General features: G+C 50.5%; 1 pseudogene; it reads right to left on the reverse strand.

The window, feature by feature from the left end:
- The window catches only part of LOC123345082, a 41,233-nt pseudogene that overhangs the window by 1,968 nt on the left and 26,966 nt on the right, over window positions 1-12,299 (reverse strand).

A 12,299-nucleotide genomic window follows, 5' to 3' on the forward strand; every position in this document is an offset into this window, starting at 1 on the left:
TAATGGGCACAGGGCGCAGCAGAGGGTGAGGGGTGGGAAGGGGTGGCTAGGTTGTATAGTGGGCACTAAGTGGTAGCAGTGGGTGAGGGGTGGGAAAGGGGCAGCTATACTGTATAATGGGCACGGGGCAGAAGAGGGTGAGGGGTGGGGAAGGGGCAGCTATATTGTATAATGGGCACTAGGAGCAGAAGAGGGTGAGGGGTGGGGAAGGGGTGGCTAGGTTGTATAGTGGGCACTAAGTGGTAGCAGTGGGGAAGGGGCAGCTATATTGTATAATGGACACTAGGGGCAGAAGAGGGTGAGGGGTGGGGAAGGGGTGGCTATACCATGTAATGGGCACTGGGGCAGCAGAGGGTGAGGGATAAGAAAGGGCGTCTATACTGTATAATGGGCACTAAAGGGTAGCAAAGGCCAGTGGGAACCTTCCATTTCCCAGGAGAGGATGGGAGGATGGGGTATCTCAATGGCATGGCTAGCTGGTGTGTAGCACCCCGTGAAGTCGCACCGGCACCCACAGGGGTCTGGTTCTTTGATGCCCTGGGAACCACACATGAGTAATAACCTTTTTCTCTGTAGACCTTCATCTTGGGGTAACCCAGCAAGGAATTGGAGCCCATGAGGACGGCAAAGATGTGAGCAGCCAATGGGGAATATGGATCTGCCGTGACCAACCAGGGGGAAAACTGTTGTCCGGAATGGATCCTTCTAGGACAAGGGTGGGCAAACTACGGCCTGCAGGATGGATTTGGCCCATCAGGGCTTTGGATCCGACCCATGGGATTGCCACCCTGTGGCGCTGCGAGCCCCGCGCCTGCGGCTCCTGGGGGAAGGGGGGCAGAGGGCTCCGTGCGCTGCCCTCGCATGCAGACACCGCCCCCTGCAGCTCCCATTGGCCAGGAACAGGAACCACGGCCAATGGGAGCTTTGGGGGAGGTACCCGTGGGTGAGGGCAGCGCACGGAGCCCTCTGCCCCCACTCCTCCAGGGGCCATAGGGATGTGGTGAAGTCCACTTCTGGGAGTGGCACAGGGCCAGGGCAGGCAGGGAGTCTGTCTTAGCCCCGCTGTGCGCCTCTGCCACCCCGGAGCCACTCCAGGTAAGTGGCGCCAGGCCGGAGCTTGCACCCCGAACACCTCCTGCACCCCAACCCCCTGCCCTGAACCCCCTGCCACACCCTGCACCCCCTCCTGCACCCCAACCCCCTCCCCTGAACCCCCTACCACACCCCGCACCCCTGCCCTGAGCCCCCTGCCACACCCCGCACCCCCTCCTGCACCCCAACCCCCTCCCCTGAGCCCCCTCCCACACCCCGCACCCCTGCCCTGAGCCCCTCCCACACCCCGCACCCCTGCCCTGAGCCCCCTGCCACACCCCGCACCCCCTCCTGCACCCCAACCCCCTCCCCTGAGCCCCCTCCCACACCCCGCACCCCTGCCCTGAGCCCCCTGCCACACCCCGCACCCCCTCCTGCACCCCAGCCCCCTACCACACCCCGCACCCCTGCCCTGAACCCCCGCCACACCCTGCACCCCCTCCTGCACCCCAACCCCCTCTCCTGAGCCCCCTCCCACACCCCGCACCCCTGCCCTGAGCCCCCTCCCGTACCCCAATCCCCTGCACTGAGCCCCCCTTGTACATCCCATACCCCTCCTGTGCCCCAACCCCCTCCCCTGAGCCCCCTCCCACACCCCGCATCCCAACCCCCTGCCCTGAGCCCTCTCCCGTACCCCAACCCTCTGTGCTGAGCCCCCTTGTACATCCCATACCCCTCCTGTGCCCCAACCCCTTGCCCTGTGCCCCTTCATGTACACCACACCCCCTCCAACACCCCGCACTTCCTCCCGCAGCCTAACCCCCTGCCCCAGCCCTACATTCATGGCCCCGCATGCAATTTCCTCACCCAGATGTGGCCCTCAGGCCAAAAAGTTTCCCCACCCCTGTTCTAGGAGAATCTCTGCTCTGGAAAAAGAGTCTGCCGGAGATAACTTCCACTCTCTGTCCCTCCACCCCAAATGGGATTGTCCTTTCTACTGTACTTGTAGGCATGTCTCTGAGCCACCCCACCATCATTGCCGGACTGTCCAAGCCCCCTTAGCCAACTTTAAATAATCCCCACAACCCCCCTGCAAGGGGAGGGACCACTATCCCCATTTTATAGAGGAGAAACTGAGGCATAGACAGACTAGCTATGATCACACAGGAGACCTGACTCCTAGCCCCTCTGCTCTAACCTGCTTGACCCCACTCCTTTCCCCAAACCAGGGATGAGCTCAGGAGTCCTGGTTCCCAACTCCCCTGCTCTAACCACTCAGCTGCACTCCCCTCCCCAAACGAGGGATGGACCCCAGGAGTCCTGCTTCCTAGTCTAGTGCCCTATCCGCTGACCCACAATGTTCCCCCCTACAAATCGCTGATCACCCCCATTGATTTCAGCCGGCATTGTGCGTGCTTGTTACACCTGAAAGGCCCCAGCACTCACCTCCTTCCTTCCTACCTGTTCAGGCCCAGCTGCTGTCTGACCCCTCCTGGCCCGTACAGATCCTCTGGGGGCTGCTTATCAAATCCCCATCATGTTCCCAGCCCTTGAAGCGCCTGCCGCGATGAGGCTGGATGTCCAGCTGAGCCCTCAGCAGTGCTGGGCAGTTAGAATATGGTTTGGGGCTGCAGACCAGTCAATTTCCCACCCTGCTGGGTTCAGTTCTCTTCCCTCCAGGGGGGGCTCCTGGTTGCCTGGAAAACAACTCAAAGTGCAACAGAACAAGGAGGACGGACTTTCGTCCCAGTCACAGATCATCTCTAATCACGCTGGGGACATGGCAACCTTCCAAGAGAGAGCTAATCTCCTGTGTTGAGATAATGAGCCAGCTAAGCAGAATGCAGCCCGGGGCAGGCCTGGGGGCCTAGGCTTGTGCCTCTGCAAGTGGAGGCACCACTGGGAGCCAGGACTCCTGAGTTCTATCCCTGGCTCTGGGAAGGGAGTGGGGTCTAGTAAGTTAGAGCAAGGGGGGCTGGGAGCCAGGACTCCTGGGTTCTATTCCCGGCTCTAGGAAGGGAGTGGGATCTAGTCGGTTAGGGCAGGGGCTGGGAATCAGGGCTCCTGGGTTTTGGTCACAGATGGAACTCTCAGTGCTTATCTGGCTCCCATTACTGTGGTATCTGAACATCTCACATGCATTGATGAGTTCACCCTCACCACCCCCTCTGAGGCAGGGAGCGATGGTTACCCCCAAGGTACAGAGGGCACGGAGGCTTCAGGTGACATGGGCAGTTTTGGACAGAGAATCACTATGCTGAAAAATAGCTATGCAGGCCCAGCAGAAGCTAGGCTGTATAAATGGAAGGGAACCAGCCCCAGTGATTCCAATGGGGTTACTCCTGATTTACACAGGGGCGAACGAGTGGAGAATCAGGTCGGTATGTTTGTTACTGTATTACCTTGAACCATTCAGTCACTTTGTCCTTGGCAACAAATAATACATTTTTACAGAGCAGAAATTACTGGCCCAGATCATCAATTGGTGTAAACTGGCATTAATTCCAGTGAAGCAACACTGATTTACATCTGCTGAGGATCTGGCCTAATCGATAGAAATTGAGCTCTGGTAAACTTACACCAGTTGGAGGGTCTGGCACCATGACTCCAATGGAGCTACAGCCCATTGACTCCAACCTGGGATCTGGCCCCATTGACTCCAATGCTGGGGTTATAGGCACCAACTCCATGGGCACTCATAGAAAAAAATTAGTGGGTGCTGAGCACCCACTGGCAGCCAGCTCCCCTCTCGCCCCCAGCACCTCCCACCCACCAGTGGCCCCGCTGATCAACTCCTCCCCCTCTATCCCAGTGCCTCCCATCCACCACGATCAGCTGTTTCACGGCATGCAGGAGGCTCTGGGAGGAAGTGGGAGGAGCAGGGATGGGGCATGCTCAGGGGAGGGGGCGGAACTGAGTGGGAAGAGGAGGGAAAGAGGCAGGGTGGGAAGAGGCAGGATAAGGGTGGGTGTTTAAGGGAAGAGGAGGGGTGGGGGAGGGACCTTGGGCAAAGTGGGGGGTTGAGCAACCGCCGTGCCTGGAGGAAGCCGGCATCTATGGCTGGGGATCTGGCCCATTGACTCCAATGGAGCTACAGCCCATTGACACCAGCAAGGGATCTGGCCCATTGACTCCAGTGGAGCTACGGCTGATTCCCACCAGCTGGGGATCTTGCCCAATGTCTGCAATCGCTGGCCCTGCCTGGAAGAGCTAGGTGGGAAATGTCGAATTGGGCCTGTTGGAAAAGGCTCCATGAAAGGAGACACAAAGAATGTGTGCAGCAGAGGGCTCTGGGGCAGTGACGCCGGCACCAGTGTGGTCAGGGTCTAACAGAGCCCCAGTGCCAGATTCCGGGGCCAGCTGGAGTGAGGAGATCACTGGCCTGGTGGAAAGGGCACTTGGCTGGGACCCTGGAGATGTGGGTCCATTCCTGGCTCTGTCAGAGACATCTGGGTAACGTACTGCATCACTCTTACTTCCCCCACCCGTGTAAGAACATAAGAACGGCCAGACTGGGGTCAGACCAAAGGTCCATCTAGCCCAGTATCCTGTCTGCTGACAGTGGCCAATGCCAGGTGCCCCAGAGAGAATGAACAGACAGGTGATCATCAAGTGATCCATCCCCTGTCGCCCATTCCCAGCTTCTGGCAAACAGAGATTAGGGACACCATCCCTGCCCAGTCTGGCTAATAGCCATTGATGGAGCTATCCTCCATGAACTTATCTACCGGTAGTTCTTTTCTGAACCCTGTTATAGTCTTGGCTTTCACAACATCCTCTGGCAAAGAGTTCCACAGGTTAACTTGTGTTGTGTGAAGAAATACTTCCTTTTGTTTGTTTTAAACCAGTTGCCAATTAACCTGTGATGTAGGGTAACTACTTTTTCTTTCCACACTCCTCATTCAACGTGACCTATGATGCTGTTGGCCTGAGCTGAGTGAGGTCCCACAGATGCGGGTGGGGTGAGGTGGGAATAAACAGGATGTTTGATGCAAGTGTGTGTGTAACTCAGCCCTAGAGGTTCTGCCCATGAGTTACACCAGCAGGGCCTGACCCTTGCTGGGCTTATGTGAGAGGGTGATTCAGGCATGGGGCTAGCCCAAGGGCTGGTTTCCAGCTGTGGGCCCATGCCTATAATCAGGGGAATCCCTTCCAGTGTAAACACACCCACACATGTTCGTGTCTGTGAGTTAGTGTGTCACTGCACAATGCTCTTCTCTCTGCTACTTGCTCAGCCCTGTGTGGCTGGGCTTTCAGCTGCTGACACAATGCAGATAATAGACAACAGCACCACGAGTCTTGCTGCTGGAAAATGGAAATTCATCGAAACCATCATTTGGGGAGGCAGGAAAGTGTTTTTTTCAGCTAGGTTCCTCAATGGGGAATTTCAATCCGATGCATTTTTCATTTTGTCTTGAACTGAAATTTTCATTTTGGTTTCTGGACTATTTGGAAATTTCAGAGTTTGGGGGTTTTCTTCTTCCCTATTATTCCCTCTCTTGCCACTGAATGCAAGGAACAAATGGCATCCATGGAGCTTTCTTTGTTTCTATTTAGATCGTTAGCTCTGTGGGGCAGGGTTCTGTGTTTGGCCAGCACCTAGTACAGTGGGGTCCGAGTCCATGACTGGGGTTCCCAGGCATGACCCCAATACAAAGACATAAATAATATCATAATATCTGGAAAATTGTTTTTTTCTTTTTTCCATTTGGTAACTTTTCAAAACGTCTCCAGCTTTGGGAAAATGACAGAAAAAAAAGAAAACCAGTGTAGGTTAAGAAAAAGGTTAAGAAAAAAAGAGTGGTTAAAAAAAAGAGAGGTTAAAAGAAAGAACAGGGCAAGAAAAGGGAAAAGAGAGCCCCCTTTGCAAAGGGCAAAGATAGACAGCACATGGTTGAATCAGAGAGAGAGAGAGAATTCTCACCTTTTAAGTCTTTCTGTGGGTTTGGCTACACTTGCAGGTGTGCAGCGCTGGGAGTTACAGCTGTCTTCATACAGCTGTGTAGGGAAAGCCCTGCAGTGTGGCCACACTGACAGCTACCAGCGCTGCAGTGTGGCCACATTTGCAGCATTTGCAGCGGTGTTGGGAGTGGTGCATTATGGGCAGCTATCCCACAGAGCACCTCGTCCCATTTTGATGCCATTTTGGTGCCGTGGGTTGTGGGAAGGGGGCGGAGGGGGCGGGTCATTCTGCTTCCTGTCCCAACGCCCCGTGATGCATCGCTTCACATCCCAGCAATCCCTGTTTTTCCGTCCATGTTTGGCGCCATCTTGACTCTCTCAACGGTTTCTGTGCAGCACGATTTCTGTGGGAAATGGAGCCCGAACTGCTGAGGAGTATGCTGACGAGTCTCGCCAGCACATCACATTTGGCAGTTGAGCTATTCCTTAAGATCCAAAGTGATGAGGAGTCCGACGATGATAGCGAGTCGCCTGACGCGTATAACACTAAATTGCTTCTGGCATTCACGGAAATGCTCAGCACCGTGGAACGCCGCTTTTGGGCTCAGGAAACAAGCACTGAGTGGTGGGATCACATCGTCATGGAAGTCTGGGATGACGAGCAGTTGCTGCAGAACTTTCGGATGAGAAAAGCCACTTTCATGGGACTGTGTGCTGAGCTCTCCCCACCCTGCGGCACAAGGACACGAGAATGAGAGCTGCCCTGCCGGTGGAGAAGTGGGTGGCTATTGCAATCTGGAAGCTGGCAACTCCAGACAGCTACCGATTGGTCGCGAACCAGTTTGGAGTGGGAAAGTCAACCACTGGAATCATGTTGATGCAAGTTTGCAGGGCCATTAATCGCGTCTTGCTAAGAAGAACCATGACTCTGGGGAACGTGCAGGACATTGTGGATGGCTTTGCACAAATGGGTTTCCCTAACTGTGGAGGGGCGATAGATGGGACGCATATTCCTATTCTGGCACCACCCCACCTAGCATCCGAGTACGTTAATCAGAAGGGGTATTTCTCTATGGTTCTCCAGGCGCTTGTGGATCACCGTGGGCGTTTCACTGACATTAACACAGGGTGGCCTGGAAAGGTGCATGATGCATGCATCTTTTGGAACACTGGCCTGTTCAGGAAGATGCAGGCCGGGACTTTTTTCCCAGACCGGAAGATCACAGTAGGGGACGTTGAAATGCCCATTGTGATCCTTGGAGACCCCGCTTACCCGTTAATGCCGTGGCTCATGAAACCATATACAGGGAAGCTTGACAGGAGCAAGGACCGGTTCAACTACAGGCTGAGCAGATGCCAAATGACTGTGGAGTGTGCTTTTGGCCATTTAAAGGGGCGCTGGCAATCTCTGTATGGGAAGCTGGACTTGGGGGAAAGCAGCATCCCCACGGTTATATCCGCGTGCTGTACCCTCCATAATATTTGTGAAGGGAAGGGTGAAAGATTCAGTCAGGCATGGACCACCGAGGTTCAACGCCTGGAGGCTGAATTTGCACAGCCAGAGAGCAGGGCTACTAGAGAGGCCCAGCACAGGGCTGCAAGGATTAGGGATGCCTTGAGGGAGGAATTTGAGGCTGAAAACCAACAGTAATGTTTGGCTCCTTGCACAGGAGTGAAGTGCAGTAGTTACAATGTTAGTAGGAATCTGTTTTTCCTAAACTGATTTGCAGTGCCTGTTTCTTTCCTGGGCTATGGTATCTTTGACTTTCTGCAATAATAAAGACTGTTTTCAAAGCCAAGAATTCTTTTATTGAAAAGAAAATAACTTTATTGACAGACACACATCATTTTGGAAACCTAAAAGGGCGGGGTGGGGGGAACTGTGCAGTCACAGGTTTGCATATGTCCTGTCTGGAGTGCTGTGCAATGAGTGCTGCACTTCAGGATGCCTATACTGCATGGTGATGGGGGTTGAGTGCAGAGGGTAAGGGTCGTAATTCTCAGGGCTGGTTGGTGAACGTACAGGTGTTGGAGGCAGCTCGTGGTGGTAAGAATCTGGATGCTGGGGAAGGGGGTTTTGAGCTGACATTGGGGCACAAGGGAAAGAGCTTTGGGACGTGGGGCGGGGGCTGGCGCGGTAGTGCTCTGCCTGCATGGTTACGAGCGCCTGGATAGAGTCCGCTTGGTGCTCCAGGATGCTTATTAGCTGCTTTGTGCTTTTCTTCCTGGCTGCTGAGTTTTTCTGGCGGATCCTGCTTTCCCTTTCCCTCCAGTCCTGCACTTTTTGATTCTCTCTGGCAGAGTGATCCATAACTGCTTGCAGCAGGTCTTCTTTGCTTTTTTTGCGGCTTCTTCCGGAGGTTTTGGAGTCTTTGAGCTGTTGATAACACGGGCAGCCGAGAACTCAAGGTTGCTTGTGGAAAGGCAAAAAAGGCAACACGTAACAGAGGCAGCATTGTTTATATCTCAGACAGTTATTCCCACACAGTGAAGGAGTAACATTCTTCACAATAGCATAATTTTCCCATACCAAAGAGAGCACACATAACCCACAGGAGCCCCAAAATGATGAGTAAGGGGGACTGATTGCTTCAGGGCTGTACTGGGGTTTCTGTGTGTTGGGGAAAGCAAACAGCTGCAGGGGACACCTACACTGAACACTCTCCCAACATTTTCAACAGGAGTTGATCCTGGAAGATATCTCGCTCCTGCGGGTCACCTGGGAAGAGCAGGAGGGTCTTCTACAGCAATGTGGATTCCACCCTGGCCCCTATGCAGCTTGCCTGTGTGCAGCAATGGTCCCCCCACCCCTCGCGGCACAGTGGCGCGGACGCGTTAGCCTGACTTGGACAAGGACCACGGTGGCTCTCCCAATAAACTTGCGCAGGCGCATTGCCCATGCTCTGGCTGAAACTTTTGAAGAGATTACCGAGGCCGATTACCGCGACGTGATAGACCACATAAATGTGCTATACCACATCTAGGCATGCATGCATGCATGCAGAACCCTCCCTCCTCTCCTGAAAAATTTCCATCCTGAAAATAAAAAGCCGCTTACCGGGAACCTGCTCCTCTGTTTGTCCTCCACCAAGTACCGGCTGCTGCGACTGGCTACCTTCCTCCTGGCTTGAGAAGAGCTCCTGGCTGCATGCCTCCAGGGACTCCGGGGTGTCTCCCCCCACCCCAGTACCCTCACTTTCGGTCCACCGAAGCCGCAGGACCAGTGGACACTCTGCAGGCATGCTGCCGAAGGCACCCTGCCTGCCGCCCTCCCGGCGACCGGCAGAGCGCCCCCCATGGCATGACACCCCAAGCACGCACTTGGCATGCCGGGGCCTGGAGCCGCCCCTGATCACAGAGAAGAAGTTTGTTTCTTTTCCCACTTTTTAACAAAGAGAGGTGAAAGGCTTGGAAAGGAATAAACACTTGAAAAGACAAGCCTACCTGAAGACCCATAACCTTCATTTAGTCCCTTAGGCATAGGTGTTTCAATAACATGCAAGTCCGCAGAAACAACCCAAGCTTAAAAACACAGAAAGCCTGTTTATAAAAGTTTTCCCCTAGGTTTAGGCTAGCACTGGTCATTTTTTAAGTAGGACAGCAGGCTTTTGCAGCAAAGCAGCTGTCAGCAAAAACAGCCTCTGTGAGTCAGTGGATCACAGAGAAGGAGTTTGCTTCTTTACCTGCTTTTTAACAAACACAGGTTAAAGTTACATTAAGTTTTGCAAAGGGATAATGACTTAAAAAGACAAACCTAAAACACAGCCCTTTTGTATGTTTTGTAATAAAAAAAGAACAGGCAAAAGCACCCTAGGCTTAAAACCCCAGGTTTTTAGTAACAGCCAGTTTATATTCCTCTTATTTTGTAAACCACTGGATTAGAGAGAAGAAGATTGTTTAAAAAGTGGGGGAAGAAGCAAAGAGAGGTAAAAGTCTTGGAAAGAAATAAACACTTGAAAAGACATGCCTAAATGAAGACACAGTCCTTTGGTATAGGTGTTTTAATAAAAAAAGAGCAGGCAGAAACAGTCTAGGGTTATAAAAGTAATGTATAGTGACAAAAAAAGTCCCCCCCTAGGTTTTAGACTAGCACTGCTTATTTTTTAGTAAAAACTGTGAAACTGCAGCAAAGCCCTGCTCTGCTCTTATCTAAACAGCCAGGATCCTGTAACAAAAGCTGAACACCACATACTATAAACCATTTTAAAATGTGTTTTTTTGAAGTAATGTCTAAAACCCCCTCTTTTTAACGTACGAAATAAACACATGAAATAACAAACCTACCTGAAGACACATTCCTTTATTTGTAGGGGTGTTTCAATAAAATAAAAGAGCAGGCAGAAGCACCCCAGACCTAAACACACAAAACTCTTACTAAGAAAAAGTTTCCCCCCAAGGTATTTAGTGAGAACCACTTGAAACAGCCTTTTGAAGGTAGTGGATTAGAAAAGAAGACGACCCCTTTGAAAAACAGGCTACCTGAAGACACTTTTTTTTATTTAGCCCCCTTGGCATAAGTGTTTCATTAAAATGTAAAAGAGCAGGCAGAAGCACCCCAGGTTTTTAGTAACAGACGGTTTATATACCCCTTATTTTGTTAACCATTGGATTAGAGAGAAGAAGTTTGTTTCTTTTCCCACTTTTAACAAGGAATAAACACTTGAAAAGACAAGCCTACCTGAAGACCCATAACCTTCATTTAGTCCCTTAGGCATAGGTGATTCAATAACATGCAAGTCCACAGAAACAACCCAGGCTTAAAAACACAGAAAGCCTGTTTATAAAAGTTTTTTCCTAGGTTTAGGCTAGCACTGGTCGTTTTTTTAGTAAGGACAGCAGGCTTTTGCAGCAAAGCAGCTGTCAGCAAAAACAGCCTCTGTAAGCCAGTAGATCAGAGATAAGAAGGCTGCTTCTTTGCCTGTTTTTTAACACATACAAGTGAAAGTTATATTAAGTTTTGTAGAAGAATAAAACACTTTAAAAGACAAGCCTATATGAAGACAGAGCCCCTTGTTTAACATTTTTACATGCGTGTTTTAATTAAAAAAAGAGCATGCAGAAAACACGCCAGAGTGAAAACCACAGAACCTTAGTAACAGCTAGTTTATATCCCCCTTATTTTGTAATCCAGTGGATTAGAGAGAAGTTTATTTTCCTCCCCATATATTTGAAGCATTATGTTTTTTTAAAGTTTATTATGAAAAAGCAGTATTGCCTGAGCTGTAACAAAACAAAGCCCCTCTTACGGATATTTTGCAGCAGTTTAGTGAACTAAAAAGGCTTAAGATACTAGTCTGTTCTTTTAAAAATAGTGTTTTTAAAGTACTAAAACAACAACTGGGTAAGAATATGAAAACTGGCGATTAAGGGGCATTTACATATGTGTTTTAATTAAAAAAAAACCCCAAGATTGCTTTTTAAAGTTTGGATTTATACAAAAAAACTTCAAGAAAAAATAGCTTATGTAAAAAAAGTTAGCTGTTTTGTACCAGAGATATGGAGCCTGCCTCACCCCCGCTCTACACACACACTTACTTTTCTCCCCTCACCCTTCCCCTTTTTTCTTCTTTTTTTAATGTTTTTTTTAAATCTAAACCAAGAACAAACATTTTTTTAAAAAAAGCCAGAGCCACAGAGATCAGGCCATGGGGGTAAGAAAGCTGTCCTGAGTTTTAGGGGGCATGTTGATAACTCTTTTAGTGAAACGGTTTTGTAGGCAGCCTGTCTGTAGGTTGTTATGCTTCAGCATGGGCAAGTGTTTATTATTTGAAAGCACTTTTCCACTTTATGAGGTATTATCTCCCCACATCTTATGGCCTATCAGAAATATTAACAAAAACAAGCTAAAAGATACATTGTAGCAAGGACTGCAAAGCAATAGTTACAATATTGTTGATTATTACCTTGTCTAAGCCCCTAGACAATATATTTTGTTTTGTTTTTATAAAACACTTTTATGCAAACTGTAACCCTAGGTGATGTACAGCATTAAATAATATGAAATAGTAGACGAGAGAGACCTGAGACATTGTTGAAATCAGAGGGGCTCTGATTAAGTCCTAATGCAGAGGGCGTTGGGGTGGAAAATGAAAAGGTACAGCCGAAGCAGAAGATGGTATGATTTAAGAGAGGTTCTGGGGCTGCTTTGCAACGGTCCCTGGGCCTAGGGAGCCTATAACCCTCATGCACAAACACCAGGGGTGGGTGAGGTGTTAGAGGAACAGGCCGTTCATATACCTTTTGTTGTTATTGATGAACTGTAACCTAACTGCACATATACTACGGGGGCAACCTACCACCCTTTTGACAAACCCCACATCCCTGGAACTCCATAAAAACACGATTTACACAGTTATTTTCAACTG

This window comes from Mauremys mutica, chromosome 12 (genome assembly GCF_020497125.1).
Source record: "Mauremys mutica isolate MM-2020 ecotype Southern chromosome 12, ASM2049712v1, whole genome shotgun sequence".
NCBI lineage: Eukaryota > Metazoa > Chordata > Testudines > Geoemydidae > Mauremys > Mauremys mutica.